The 15,985-nt window shown below is 36.8% G+C and overlaps 1 protein-coding gene across 8 annotated transcripts in view; it reads left to right on the top strand.

The window, feature by feature from the left end:
• HIVEP2 (HIVEP zinc finger 2) overlaps positions 1–15,985 on the top strand; it is a 275,611-nt gene that overhangs the window by 163,468 nt on the left and 96,158 nt on the right. For all 8 annotated transcript variants that reach the window (XM_072643485.1, XM_072643484.1, XM_072643482.1 and 5 more), the window contains exon 2: positions 1,045–1,158. The gene's annotated coding sequence lies outside the window, so the exon portion shown is untranslated. The remainder of the gene's footprint in view (positions 1–1,044; positions 1,159–15,985) is intronic.

The raw sequence follows: 15,985 nt of genomic DNA, 5'->3' as shown, positions 1-15,985 counted from the left end.
AGAACTTGGAATGTCAGTTGACATAAACACTTGTCATAATTTTACTTTGAAAAAATTTATTTCTATTATGGATAAAAAAAATTGCCCTGCGTCAATTGATGCTGCTTGGTTCATCCAGGTATTCTTAAGTTCTTGTCTTTCCTAGTGCTAGTCAAATGGAAAGTATTTTTATTTTAAAAGGCATATATCAGAACAGAAGGCACTGAACTTTGAATTAGAAAATCTGCGTTGGTGTAAAATGGGATAGAATTGAGATAGACTGGTAGGTTTGGAGTCAGGAAGACCTGAGTACAAAATCCTGTCCCAAACATTTCTAGCTGTGTGACCCTGGGCAAATCATAACCTCTCTAAATTTGTTTTATCAGTTGTGAAATGTGGATGTGATATTGTATAGAGTTTTTGTGAGTTTAAATGAGATAATATGTATATAAAGTGCTTGGTACTCAAAGTATACATACATGCAAGCTGGTATTAATATTGACATGAGGTTTAAAGCTATCTAACTATTGTTGCAATGCAGTCTTACTTTGCTTCATGGTAGCCTGGAGATATCTTGTGTTCTCTAAGGCTACCAGACCCAATTGGAAATGTTGCTGAGGGATTCTGTGTATGTTTTCTGAGAACCAGCCTTGCTAAGTCCAGAAAGGCTCATCAGGTGATTAATTTTTCAGCCATCACACTTCTCAAAGACCATATGCTAATATGTGTAGGGGTTGTGATTTTCACTGATGGAGGGAGAACCCAGACCTATAGCATTTTCACATGCATCGTCCTATTTGATCCTTACCACAACCCAGTGAAGTAGGTAGTAGGCCTTGATTTCATAGAAGAGGAAATTGATTGTTCTAAGGTGTTAAATGACTTGTCCAAGTTCGTTCAGCTAATCAACTGGGATTATAACCCAAGGTATTAGACACCAGCTTCTTTGTGTGTTGTACTTATGGACTGTGTGGACATAGTAAGGCTTGTGCTTTATTCACACAGTTACTGTAGAACTTACTGCACTAGTTAAACTGGTTTTCTTTGATTTATTTTTCTGATTAGGTGGAGACTTTGGATTTTTAAAGAAGAAAGGCAATAATCAGACTCACCTGAATGATGAAACAAATTGCCGTGTTTGGAACCAATAATTGCTAAATCTTTTCTATCAACAACCAGGTAAGTTCAATCAGATGACTTACATACAATTTTGAACTTATTTTATGCCTATTTTAAAGCTATATATGAAACACTGCACTGATTTTTTGACTTCCACACTGGCTGTGGAAGAGTATCCATGACATTATCTAAAAAGAAAGTGTTTTATCTCCATCAGGACTTAGCACTGTGCCTAGTGCTGTGTTCTCCCCCTACTTTAATTGCTCTTTCTTTTTAGAACTGTTTTCTAACAGATGGCTTATGGGACTCAGGACTCTTAACTAAGAGAAATTCGGTACAGTTTCAGATTAAAGGAAGAAAGAGGGAAAAGATGGCACTGTCTTTAAGCACTTTATTATTGCCTGCCAAGACAAAAGATTTAGTGATGATGGGAGATTCTACTTAGGCATCTTGTAGAGTGTTAATACTGCAGGTCATGGGAAGAAGACAATAAATTACAACAGTTTAAGGGGCAGATTAACTTTTCCTTAGATCCAAGAAAAGTGATTCTCTGGCTTACTTTCTCGTAGTGACAGTCATCTTGCAGAACTTGGCCATCTGTTATCCATGACATTGGATTTGTGTGTAAGAAAACTCATTTGTTCTTGGTTCTACCATTGAACTTCCATATTTTGGTTTACTTGCATATAAAATGGAGTTCTTGTGAAACTTGGTGCATTTTAGTGGTGAATTTTAATATTGAGTATTTCAGATATCTCTGTAAGTCAGTGAAGTGGACACTTTCTGGGAAGGATAGTTTACATGCTATTAGGTGATATCAGCCATCTGAAGTATAAGCATATCAAAGAAGACAAAATGAGGCCAAAAGGGCACTGCATTATTTTTTCAGTGTCACTGTTAATATAACTTAGACAATACTCAGACTTGACCTCAGCTTTGTCTAACCGTCTTTCATTCCTGTGACAGCTGTATTTTATCCTAAAACTTGATTGAGTTAGTGTGATAAAAATCACTATGAGTATTCTGTCAATTTAGAGAAGTCAGGAGTTGAAATTACAGGAACCTTTAATTCTACCTATTTGGGAACATAGCCAGTCATTTATTTGTGACAGGTAATTTTCATTTTTGTGGGTGCATGATGCCATTTGGAAAGATTTTTAGAATGATCCCTGGCTTGTAAGGAAATAATTCAGTTAAGTGAAAAGCTGCTCAAACTCAAAGGGTTTAAGCATGGAGCACATTAATTTTCTAAGAGTTACCACAGGTGTTGGGAAATGAGAAATAATTCTGTCTACCAGTAATGCAAATATGTTTCCTCTTCATCCCTCTGAATTTTTTCAGCTATTGCAAATCGAGATCTTTTAAAAAGATCTTTCCAAACCAAGTCATTTTAACTTTTCCCAAGGTTCATTGCAAGGTGAAAACCACATTTTGAGAAGCATTATTACATAGATAGAGAACTGCCCTCAGTTAGGAAGCCCTGGGTTTAATCCTGCCTCACACAGACTGGTTGTATGACTCTGAGCAAGTCATTATCAGTTCCCTGAGCAACTCCCCAAGAATCTAAGTTTTAGAAAAGGTGCTGACCTGTTTTGGTAGAGGGAGTTCTCAATGTCAGTGAAATCAAAGGTCGGGTTAAAAAAATAAAAATGATACAAATTCATAATAAATAATATAATAGCCCTTTGACTCATTTAAATGAACCGTTTCTATTGAAATAAACACTTTATACAAGAAACTCCGTGCACTTGGCTCCAATGTTATGGGCTCATGAAACCCTTTAAAAATGTGAATTTTGTAAACTTCTGTCTGCACCCAATTATTTTCATGGATGTTGCCTCCTCTTTTCAGTTGTTTGCCATTCAAATTCTGTATCAAAGGCATGGTAACCTAGCCCCTCCTGCCTTTCTAGTCTTTTTACACTTTCTTCCTGCCATATATCCTTCAATAGTGTCACTGGTCTTGCATCTTGGGTCGTCTCCAGTCATCCTGAGGAATATGTGGTCACTGGATTCAGATGGCTCTGGAGAAGAAGTGAGGCTGGTGACCTGCACAGCCCTCCCTCCCTCAAAACAAAGTCAAGTGCAAGTCATGTCATCATTTCTCTGATGACATGGTCTTCTTTGACAACGAAGGACAAACACAACAACTGGTCTCCTTATTTATTGTTCCATGAATGAGACACTCTGTTTCTTGGCTCTGCACATTTTTCTGTCTGTTCTTCATTCTTAGAATGTTGTCTCAGCTTCCTGGCATCTATGGTTTCCTTGAAGTCCCAATTAAAATCCCATCTTCTTTCGGAAACCTTTCCCAATCCTTTTAATTCTGGCGCCTTTCCTCTCTTAATGACTTCCTATCTCTCCTAAATATAGCTTGCTCTATATATAAGTGTTTCTTCTATTAGCTTGTAAGCTCCTTGAGGGCAGGGATTACCTTTTGCCTTTTTTTTTTTTTTTTTTGGTCTCCCTAGAGCTTAGCATAGGGCCTGGCACATAGTAATTATTTCATAAACATTTATTGATTGATTGACTTTTCTAAGTACAGTCTGCCAGGAATTCTGGGTGTGCTCAATGGTTAGAACAGACTTCTCTGGCAAATGGAAAGTGTTCCTGTATTGCTATGTTATGGTTAGGCACCATTAGAAGTTTATGAGACAAGAAAGGTAAAGATTCTTACATATATACCCTTAAAATGATACCTGTTTAATTTGTAACTGGAGATGTTGTGAAGTTTAAATGCTTCTCTTTGTAAAAGATGAAAAAAGCAGTTTTTCCCTGGTTTGAATGGAAATGCTGTTTGCTGTCTTCCTTTTTTTTTTTCAAAAGGTTTAGAGTGAGGCACATAGCTTTGTTCTTGGTATTATTTACATAATTCAATGGAAAGAATTTTGGACATCTTGAGTTCAAATCCCTCCTCAGACACTTAAAATCTGTGTGTCCCTATGCTGATCACGTAACCTCTCTGTGCCTTGATTTCTTCATCTATAAAATGGAGATAATAATAGTACCTCAGAAGGTATTTGTGATGATCAAATGAGATTGTAAACCTTAAAGTGTTGCATAAATGCTAGCTGTTATTATAGCCAAGCTTTAGATTTTAAATCATGTGTCAAGAAACTCCCCAATCCATGCTCATATAAAGTATATCAGGTATTAGTTTTTATTAGTGACATTTCTTTTTTAGACCAACATCTGTACAAGATAGAATAGGTAGGAAAAGTTCTAGAGTGTCAGTAACACATGCTTTCTTTGGCCATATTGCTCTCTGTGGTGGTTTATTTTCTTTTTTCTTTTTCTTTTTTATCTTGATCGCTTTGTTTATATTTAGTAGACACAAGAGTCTATGGAAAGGAACTGCTGAAAGCCAAGGCACAAAATGAAACTGTGAAATGCTGAGGCTCTGGGATCGTAGAGGCAGCAAGAAAAAAATCCCTTCAGACAGTCATGGAGCAAAGAGATTAGGGAAATTGTGTTGTTTTTTTTTAAAAATCGCATCCTCTATGCTAATACTTGTCAGGTACATTGCCAGAATGTGCAGCTAAAGCATGTCGTACACTGGAAATTAAAAGTAAAATAAGACTAATAAGTTAGACTGTGTTCAAGAGTTTGATTTATAGCTAGATGTTAATACATGGATGTCATTGAATTTTTATTCTTATACTTCCTTCCCCAACTCCCTCAAAAATCTCCCAAAGTCAGACAAAGAAATAAAACACCACAACTATGCATACTTTTAGAACCTGATACTTCAGGCACCTATGTAGTGCAGTAGATAAAATGCCTGGCCTGGAGTCAAGAAAGTTCAAATCCAGCCTCAGACATTTTCTAGCTATGTTACCCTTTTTGCCTCAGTTTCCTTATCTGTCAAATGGGTTGTGGAAAAAGAAATGGCAAACTGCTCTAATATCTTTGCCAAGAAAACCCAAATGGGGTCATGAAAAATGGATGTGATTGAACAACACTTCTGGTAAATGTATGTGGGCTGATTGTGCCTTAATCAATCAGTGAACAAGCATTTATTGAGCACTTACTATATGCCAGGTAATTGGCTGTATTGTAGAGAATTTATTTATTTTGCAGATCAGTTGTTAGGGATTTAGAATGTTTTCTCATTGAAGTACTCTTATGCATGATGGTTAGATTTCCAGACCACCCAAACTTTTAGCACTATAACAATTTCTTTACAGGTTGAATATCCTTTAAAAATAGTACTGAACCCTTTTTGAACCCACAGTCCCAAGTTCTAAATATTTCATGTCAATAAGGAAACAAGATTTGGATAGACTGACGTTCCACAGGGACTCTAGTAGAACTTAGCACGTCAACATGGGCCAGAATAATAGTACAGAAGTAGGCTGAGTCCAGTTGGCTGGGCAAGAGTTGTCATTGTTATGGAGACACAGCTGATGGTTGGAGGACGCAAACCCATTGTCAGGAAGATGAAAATCATAATAGTTATAGATGATCAGGTTAGAATGGATCCTAGGGGAAGAAGAAGGCTAGGCAATGTTATTGAACAAGTAAACCAAAAGTCAGCATGTTTCAGACAGGTGAGGAAGACTGTTCATAGAGTAAACCTAAAGTAGCTGTTTCTTTGACCAGCTTTCTTGCTGAATGAAGCATTTTATTCTGGATAGTTCAAAACTACTCGGTCTCTACCATCCTTAGATTAGCCTCCAGGCCTTAACAGGGGCTAGGCATATTTGTGGCTATCTAGATCTTTTAAAGATAATGGCTCTTCCTCCTCTATGTAAGAGTCTTCAGTATTTGTTTCCTACTTGAACGCTGGACCTGAAGTCAAGAAGGCTCTCCTCTTCCTGAGTTCAAATCTGACCTCAGTCCTTATTAGCAGGGTAGCCCTGGGCAAGTCACTAAACTCTATTTACCTCAGTTTCCTCATCTGTCAAATTATCTGGAGAAGGAAATGGCAAACCACTCCAGTATCTTTACCAAGAAAACACCAAATAAGGTCATGAAGAGTTGGACATGACCAAAAAACCAGAGGTGTCAGACACGATGCCCACAAGCTACACATCCCCACAACACTCCAGTAGGACCTGAATCACTTTCAAATGTAATTGACAGTATTTAATAAAGTAAAGTAGGACATAGATGATGTTAATATGTGATTTCTAACTCAATATGCAATTGCAAACATCCATATGGGTGGTTCAGAGGTTCCCATTTCTATTTGAGTTTGATACCACTATGCTGGACTGGCCATGAGGCACTTACCCATGTCAGTATGTATAATACTTAGAAGTAGAAGGTACCTTGGAAGTTATCTAGTCTAATTGTCTCATTTTATAGGTGTGGAAACTGAGGCACAAGGAGGTTAAACAACTTGCTCCCGTTTGCAGAGATAGTTTGAGGTAAAATTTGAATCCATTTCACCTGACTCCAGAACAGTCTTTTTAAAAACTTTATATCTTTTTCAGTGCCTACCATAGGGCAGAAAGTGCTTAATAAATGTCTATTTTTGCATCCAGAGAAAGAACCACTGAAGCATCTGTGAAGATTTAGGTTTCTGTTCTGGACTTGGGTCCCTCAGGAACAGAACATTAGAGAAAATCAATATCCTTTTGAAATAGGATTGTCCTAGAAGTGGAGGCAGCTAGGTAGCTCAGTGGTAGTTCTCTGGGCATGAACTCGTCTTAGTAAGTAGAAGTATGCTTAAACTTTTATTTATCATGAAAACCTTTCTTAGTGAGATATATGTTTCTCCCACAGTTTTTGCTTGCTAAGCAAAGTTGCAAGGTGGTACTGTTGATTTAAAACTAATAATAATTTTTCCATAGTAGCATTTCCAGTATAAGAATAACAAGTTTAAAATGTATAGTTTTCCATGAATATAAATGATTTATATTACATAAATTATTATATTCCATGAATATAAAGGATTTAATTTAAGCATGGTTTACCAGTAGCATTGAAATTTCTCTTGTAGATCCTTCTTGGTTAGGAAACCCAAGTCTGCTCAAGAGTGTACATGAGTAACTTATCTTACCCAAGAAATGACAGAATTTTTGCATTTTCAAGCTCCTTCTTTATCTTGAGGCAGATAGTTTACTTTTTAGCACCTTTAGCAGAAGGAGTTTCTATATTAAAGAAAAGGCATTTAAAACTTTTCTTTACAATTAGATTTTAGGCTTACATCGCAGAAAAGGTTGGCACCAATGCCCAGAAGGCATTTTTTTTTTTTTTTTTTTGCTTTATACTTGAGCTTTATTTTTCCTGCTACATGGAAACTGAAGGTTGGTCAAATCAACTCTTAGAAGTGTTTATTTGTCCCTTCAGTTAGGTAGCTTTACAATCCTCCGGCTGAGTGTTTGGTTGCGTTAGTCAGAGCTGATGATGTCATTATTTCTTTGTGAGTGTTAGGAGATTGATGTCTCACTTGTGAAGATGGTCTTTTGGTTTGCAACTACTGTACATTAATATAACCTGCCTCTGTTTGCAGCCCAGCTGTGCCTCTTTATAGGGAACATAGCATCTTGGGTCTAAAATCCTTTTCGTTTCTAACTGTGGTATTCCTTGTTGGCGTGGCTCCTGCGATTTTCCTACTGCCATGTCCTGCTGCTTAGATTTAGGCTGACGGTTTGTTTTTCTCATTCTTCTAGACCTAGGATTTCACTGGGTTTGGGAACTACCAATGAACACACTGTCTCCCAGATGCAGTCATGTGTCCTTGCTGTGTTTCTCCTGGCTGGAGTGTTCCTGGTCTTTCTCCTCTGCCCTGTCTTTCCTGGTAGAGCTGAGTTATAGAGGATATTGCTTCCTTTCAAGTGAATGTGTTCTGGGGTCTTATTGGTGTTAATTGAGTCACCCTATTACTTATCATCACACATCTATTACATGTGACTCACAGGGGGCCAGGAAAACACCAGATAGCATCATGAAGAGTTGGACATGACCAAAAAACTAGAGGTGTCAGACACAAGGCCCACAAACTACATCATCCCCACAACACTCCAGTGTGGACTGAACCACTTCCAAAAGCAGAATATCTGAGGCAAAGTCAAGTCTCATACCACTAGTGAATGAATGAATGTGAATGCATTTATGACGTGCTTAACTATCTACAAAACACTTTTCTAAGCACTAGAGAAGAAAAAGTAAGGTAGCCCTACCCACCAGGAGGTCATATTCTAATAAAGGAAGATCACATATATAGGAGGAATCAGCTAAAGGGCCAGTGGGTCAAAACTGTTTCCTTAGGGGACCTTGACTTTGTGGCTCAATGCCGATTCATTCACATCAAGTTTTGTGACACCGCCTATAGTGATATATCCTTTCTGTAGCAGGGGTTTGGGGGGAAGGGAATGCTTTGTTATTACATATTAAATTTAAGTTGTTTTTCTGAGGGTGAATCTGATTTTAGTGAATCACTCCTCTGGAGGTAGGGGTCATAAAGCCCAATTCAGCTGTGTGAGAAATAGAAGGGGTTTGAGCCAGAAACTGGTTGGAGGACAGAGATCCAATGTTCAATGGCTTTACAGTGGGTCTTATCATCTGATTGTCACCCATGAGATGAGGGCCAAGAGAAGCTCAGAACAAGAAACCAGTCTGGGAAGAGACTCTGTGGTAGGAGCAGCATGAGGAAGTCAAACTCAGAGGAGAGATTTAAAGCAATATGGTCTTGTGGTCAGGGCACAGTAGATAGAGCTCTGGACCTGGATTCAGGAAGACCTGAGTTCAAATTACTAGCTGTGTGATGCTGTGCAAGTCACTGAACCCTGTTTGCCTCAGTTTCCTCATCTGTAAAATGAGCTGGAGAAAAAAATGACTAACCACTCCAGTATCTTTGCCAAGAAAACCTCAGATGGGGTCACATAGAGTCAGACATGACTGAACAACAACAACTGGTCTTGTGGTCCCAGGAATCTGGGCTTCCATAGAACAAAAGACCTAGATGTCAGTCTGGTGGAGGGGGCAACGACATAAAAAGGGTAGATATTCCAGGCCAACTAGGGGATGTGATTTATGCAAACCAATTAGGGCAGAAAATATGGGGGAAGAGGAAGGAGGTTGGTTGTGGGAGAGAAGGACTTCAAGGCTGATCTAGATGATCACAAGAGGTTCTGAGGCTGAAGGAAAGGCTCTTTCTCATCTAGGGAGTGTGTGTGGGGAGGGGACAGGGTATTTGTGTGTACAAGATGAGACAGTCTGTGGTGGACGAGGTGCTGAATGAATACACATGCTGCAAGTCCATTCATGATGTCACACTCACTTTTTCTTTTTATATTTTTTGTCAATGCCTTTGCTTTCTCCTAGAAGATGTTATCAGGAAAACCTGATAAGATTCAGAACAAACAAAAACCCCACAACCTACAAGAGAAATACTTAAATTTGAAAAATCAAGAAGTATGTGGGGCAGGCAGTGTCCAAGGAATAAAAGGAATGTTTTCGTTTTGTGGTGTGTGTAAATATTTTCTCCACCCTTCACCTAATAGATTTTTAGGTTAATTGAAATAATGCAAATATAGATAGTCTCATATCTTGTTGATATTTGAAATTGTTTTAAGTCTTAAAGAAGCTACTGACTCGGGCACTTTCACTGTCTTTGGAAAGAGTGGTTGGTATGTGTTTACCAGATGCAAGTATGTCAGAGACATGTACTGAACCTTTTCCTAATGCTCAAAGTAGGCTTGACAGAGATACATGTGTAGAAAAATCATTTTTTCCCCTTCCAGTTAGAAGCAGGCATTAATTGAAAACATATGAGAGATCCACCCCACCCACCCCAGTCTCATTTCCCTGCACCCCAGAGATTATACTTTGACAACTCTGCCCCTGCTAGGATGCCCAGCTCCTTAGGAACATGTGTTCTTGTCAGAGGATGCTCTGCAGCTAAGAGTGTGCCTCTCAGATTCTTAAAATAAAAACATGGGGTGATTTGGGGGTAGAGGGAATAACTTCTTTTCCTTTTGAGGAGTATGATCTTTGCCATCTCACGACTCACTGAAATAGCACAAAAAAGGAACATTATTTGGCAGAACGGAACATCTAGAGAATGTGCGTACACATGCGCTTCTCCCTTTCTCTCCTGCGTTTGAGAGGGAGCCTGGTTGAGGGAAGTGGTGGCATTTTTAAATGAACACTTAAAATCTAAAAACTTTAATTAGCCCATGTGAACTTATGGTTATTCTCTCATTTGGGGCCTTTGTAGCTGCAGGGTCCATATGTTCTGAAAGCTGATGGGAGGAGTGAGTTGGCTGGATAAGGCCTATTCCCCTCCCCCATTCACGGGAGACTTTTTGAATTTCAAAATAGATGATCTTGATTAAACTAGTTTAAGACTATGTTAATGATACTGTAATTATCATTTGTCTTTACCTCGTGTGCTAATGATTAAAGCAAACATTTAATAATTGTGGGGTGGTAAATATACTTTAAATTCTAAGCCATAAAAAGATTTCCATTAACAAACATGTTTTTGTACATGATTAAATTATTCATCGGCTATTCCAGAACCAGATTTTGCCATTAGACCTAAGTGGGAGTTTGGAGAATACCAACAACCATAAAAGTCAACAGACTAGAATCACTTGAGTTGTCCCTCACTTTCACATGAAATTCTGGGTTTCTTTGCTATTGGGGTCTGATGAAAAACTGAGCCTTCATAAATGGAATGATTTTTTAAAAGCATCATTCAGTAGCACTGTACAGTGAGAAAAGAGCATTGCATTTGAAATCAGAGGACCTGGGTTCATCTTCCAGGTTTTGACACCTGTGTGATCTTGAGAAAGCCATTGATTAATTTCTTTAGGCCTCAGTGCCCTCACTGATAAAATGAGGGAGTTAGACAGAAAATCTGTCTATGGTCTCTTCTGACAGTGAACCTTGAAAATATGATTAAGCTCTGGTGGAGCTTGCTAAGGTGATTGTCACTAGATGTTAGGACCAAGTTCATAAAAGCCTTTACCCTGGCCAACTTTGTTCTTGGGCTGAGCTTGTAGGCTTTGTTTTCAGATGATCTCCTTTGAGAGAGAGAGAGAGAGAGAGAGAGAGAGAGAGAGAGAGAGTGTGTGTGTGTGTGTGTGTGTGTGTGTGTGTGTGTGTGTATCTGTGTCTGTGTCTGTGTCTTTATATATTTGAAAGGCCTCCTGTGCACTTATACCATCTTGTCTTTTCACCCCAGCTCAGACACTTATTCTAGAATGGTGACCACACCTACCACACCCTTGGCTTAGGGTCAGGGAAGTCCTGGGACTCTCCTTGGCTAATTTCCCATCTAGAGGGAGGTTTCCAACTAGAACAATCAAAGGAAGTGTATACACACACACACACACACACACACACACACACACGTTCCTTTCTTCCAGTAAATGATATAGAAATGCTAACACATAGATAAGGATATAGATGTGCTAAAGTACAACTGTAATCATATACATGCTCATAGTCACACACAGAAATCACACAGGGACAGGATACATTAACTCACTAGAACTTCCTAGGAGCTGTATTAACAATAATATGAACTCGGGAATAATTATTGATAATAGTTTCATTCAAGTAAATGAGTCACTTTTATATACAGAATTCAATCCTAATATCAATAGGGTGAGGTAGGTTGTATAAGCATTAGAAACAGGATGGGAAAATGGAAAGAATATTGGATTTGGCTTCAGAAGAACTGGATTTGATTGTCAACCTAATTATTATTTACTAACTGTGACCCTGCGCAAAGCATTTACTTCCCCTAGTCTCAGTTTTCTCATCAGTCTAATGAGGGTATCAGAGTAGCTTATCTAAAGTCCTTTGCAGGTCTAGATCCTTCCAGCTCTAAATCTTGTGATACCTATTTTATAGATGAGGAAACTGAGATTCAATAAGGTTCAATTACTTTGCCACAATCACAATGTGAAGGTTGTTTTTTTTTAATATCCATTCCAGTGCCGTTACTTAAGATCATACCCCTATAGAAATGCACTGATATGAAATTTGCAATATCCCAGATAGAAAACTGTCTGTGGAGAGAAAAAAAGAAATGTTTGTGATAGTCATTTGGGAGTTTCAACTGAGTTTTCCTGCACTCTATTATTTTATTTTTTAATTCAACTCAATTTTATTTTCAGTTCTAAATTTCCTCCCTCCCCCATCCCTACCCATTGAGAAAGCAAGAAAAACAGAGCCCATTACAAACAAGCAAAACAAATATTAGCCATGACCAAAATTAGGAAGAAGAGAAAAGAAAAGGAAAGGAAAGAAAGAAAAGAAAGAAGATGTTTTAATTTGCCCTGAGTTCAATCTGTTTATCTGGAAGTAGATATAGCAAGTTTCCAGACCCTGTTAGAAAGTTAATCACAGGAAAAAAGGCTTCCACAAACACATCTGATTATTGTAAAGTAATATTTTAGACCTTTTAGGCTGTCTTATAATGACCATTTTAACTAATTGACAATGAAAAGTAACAATGAAGGAATAGAAAGATGGGAAAATTGCATGAGCTTGCTTAATCCCGTAAATTGTAATAGAGGAACATGGAAAAAATGATCACTTGTCAGAAGCCCACAGTGGATCTGTTAGTGTAAAAAATACCTCTTGTGCCAAATACTAATCTCTCTTTTATCTTTTCCTCTTTGTTGCTGTCCTTTCCATTCTTTATCACTACTTATTCTTTTTTCATTTGTACCAGTGGTTGATAGCACCATGCCTTATGGCCCTTTTTCCATTACTACCTGGCTTATTCTTAATTATATATTTTTTTAAAAAAACCCATCAGTGTTCACCAGTAGTTCTTACCTTAAGCTCTGTATTTATAAATGTTTGAGTTTAGCATAATTTCTCTTTGTGTTTACTGTTATTTTAGACCATTAAAATACAAGTTCAGTTTCTCTACTTTATGAAATTTTTAATCATGAAAGTTGTTGAGCATGATTTAACTGTTTTTTAAACAAATTAGACCTGCCTTTTTACCATATGCAAAAATGGCAGCTATTTTCGTGAATTTAAAATGTTTTAGAGTATGTGTTGGAGTGTCAAACATTGATTAGAATACTGCAGAAATTCACTGAATGACATTGTTTTATAGTCTCCCCTTATAGTCTATAGCTTTATAGTCTGCCCTTAAATTATTTTAATTCAATTCAATTCATTAAACATTTACTAATTACTAAATGCTAGGTGCTAAGTGTGATACACGCTTTGAATTAAATATGGTGTTCTTACTTGATGAAACCTACAGGCTAGTAGACACATGACATATATTGCATATAACTATTAAATAGAAACTAAGATAACTACAAATAGAGTGTGAAAGTTAACAGAAAGATTTGGAGAATGTGCAAAATACAAGGCTAATAAGGTTAGAAATTAAACATTGGAAAGATACTTAGTGGAGTGAAATGGAAAATTATATGGTACTAGATTGGTTATTTCTTTCCAGCTCTTCCATATGTGACCTCTGAATACTAGAAGGATAAAATTATTATGTTTGGCGTTATATTCTAAATTGCAAATCATATAATCTAGCATCTATTTTGTTTTTTATTGTTTATATGTATACACACACATATATTTGATAGGTATCACATGCATATATTATATACACACATATACATACATAGATCCAAATGAAGGGCAAAATCAGATCTTCAAGTCTATCTACAAATCTACAACGTATTTGTGGCACAGAAAGGAACCATATAAGAATTTCACTGAAATCATTCTACTATGATCAAAATAGGCATATTGCAGGGGTTCTTAACCTTTGTTGTGTGTCATGGACCCCTTTTGGTAGAAGATGAAACCTATGGATCTCTTCTCAGAATAATGTTTTTAAGTAATAGAAGGAAATAGCAAATTTTAGTTAGCAGTTATTGAAAATAAAGATGTTATTCTTTTCCCTATCCAAGTTCACAGACTTCCTAAATTCTATCCATGGACCCCTTAGGAAAGGGGGTGCCTATGAATTGTATGTTAAAAACCCTTAGTCTGATGTCATGGTTGCCAACTGGTAGCACGTGATCAATTTAGATACTTGTGTGTATTTGTACATACACAGATATACAAGTACATGTATATACATGGATCTACATCTTACTGTTATTTTTACATATATGTATTCAACAAGCCCACTTAGTCTACAGATTAGAAAATTATATATGCCACACAATACATGTATGTGTGTACATGTTTGTATATAAATATATTGCTACATGTTTTTGTATCTGCCGACATGTATGTATTCATGTGTGTAAATTGCCCAAATTTCATGTTAATTGTAACCATGACTGTAGATCAATGTGTATTTTGGTCATGGTAGAGGGATATTGGTGAATATATTTTATGATTCCTTTGTGGGTCATACATATATTGTAGATAGACTTAAAGCTATGGTTTTTGTATTTTGTTTGGATATACATTATTCTTGTTTTTTTAATCCACTAAATGAAAATTTAACATTTTAAACCAGTGTTTCCATTTTAAAAAAGGACCATATGAAAATAATTTAAATGATATACAGATTGTTTCTGTCAAGTGGAAAGTAAATTGTTGGAGGGCAGGGATTATTTCATTCTTCTCTTTGTGCCCCTAGTGTCAAATTGAGCAGATGATTAATTTATTCTTATGTTCTATTCCATGGCCAAAGAGATCTTGTTAATATAGATTTCTTCAAAATACATCTAACTATGTGTACTATTAAAATATTTTGTATAACTGATTGTCCTATATTTTTTACTTATCTGCAACTTTTCAGCTAATGAAGATGAAAAGAGATGCATTCAAAGTTGTCGTATGATCATGAAAATGCATACATTTGAACATTATATGACGTATAATTATATGCTTTCTTGGTAAGCTAACAATAGGATAATAAGACATGCTTTAATCGCAAAAACCATTGCTAGTTAAGAAGGGAATTCTGTTAGACAACTTTGAAAGAAGCTCTTTGAATGAGAGACCCCATATACTTCTTTGAAAGGGGCATGATTGGTTTCTAGGGCCTTCTTGTTCAAGTAGGATTTTGCCTATGTGGTTAAGGTAATTTACCTGATAGGAATCATGAAGTTTTTGAATTGAAAGTGTTTCATTACTGTGTTTTAATTATATATTGTTACTTTTACCATTATTAATACGTTATATTGTGCATGTACCCTGAGGTTTTTATATGTTGGGCACATTTGGAAATTTAATGAATACATTTAAATAAAGATAAATTAAATCCACTTTATGGTAGTTACTGTGAATTACTGTTCAGCATAGAAGCTGTTAGTTAACATTTCCTGAATAAGTATTTTTGAATCTTATTGTTTGTAAAATAACAACAGGATTATTCAAATGTTAGTTAAAACACCTTATTGGATTAAGTTTAGAAAAGTGTTGGGTACAGTTTATGAAACCGCTATGCCAAATTTTCCTTAATTTTAGGGTCCATTGTTTTAGTGTTTTTGTACCAAACAATTTCAGATTTGCAGTGACATTTACAAAGAATGATGAACCAATCAATTTAGAGTTAAGAAAAATCCTCGGATCATCTAATCCAGCAAATCCTCTACTTTTCAGATTAGAAAACCACATGTAACCCAGGAAGGGGAAAAGTAGTCTGTTCTATGGGCTGTTAGGTGGTGTAGTGGATAGAGAGCTATGCCTGCAGTCAGGAAGACTTGAGTTCAAATCCAACCTCAGACACTTACTAGCTGCATGACCCTGGGCAAGTCACTTAATCTTGTTTGCTTCAGTTTCCTCATCTGTAAAATGAGCTAGAGGAGGAAATGGCAAATCACTCTAGTATCTTTGCCAAGAAAACCCCAAATGGGATCATGAAGAGTTGGACATGCATGAAAAACGACTGAGGAACAACAGTTTGTCCAAACTTGCATAGGTGCTAAGTACTGGACTAGTTCTTCTGATTCCAGTTCCAGTGTTCTTTTGACTATTCC

The sequence above is a fragment of the Notamacropus eugenii genome, chromosome 2, assembly GCF_028372415.1.
Source record: "Notamacropus eugenii isolate mMacEug1 chromosome 2, mMacEug1.pri_v2, whole genome shotgun sequence".
NCBI classification, from domain to species: Eukaryota; Metazoa; Chordata; class Mammalia; order Diprotodontia; family Macropodidae; genus Notamacropus; species Notamacropus eugenii.
The sequence above is the reverse complement of the archived record's forward strand: the minus strand, read 5'-3'. Positions and strand labels throughout refer to the sequence as shown.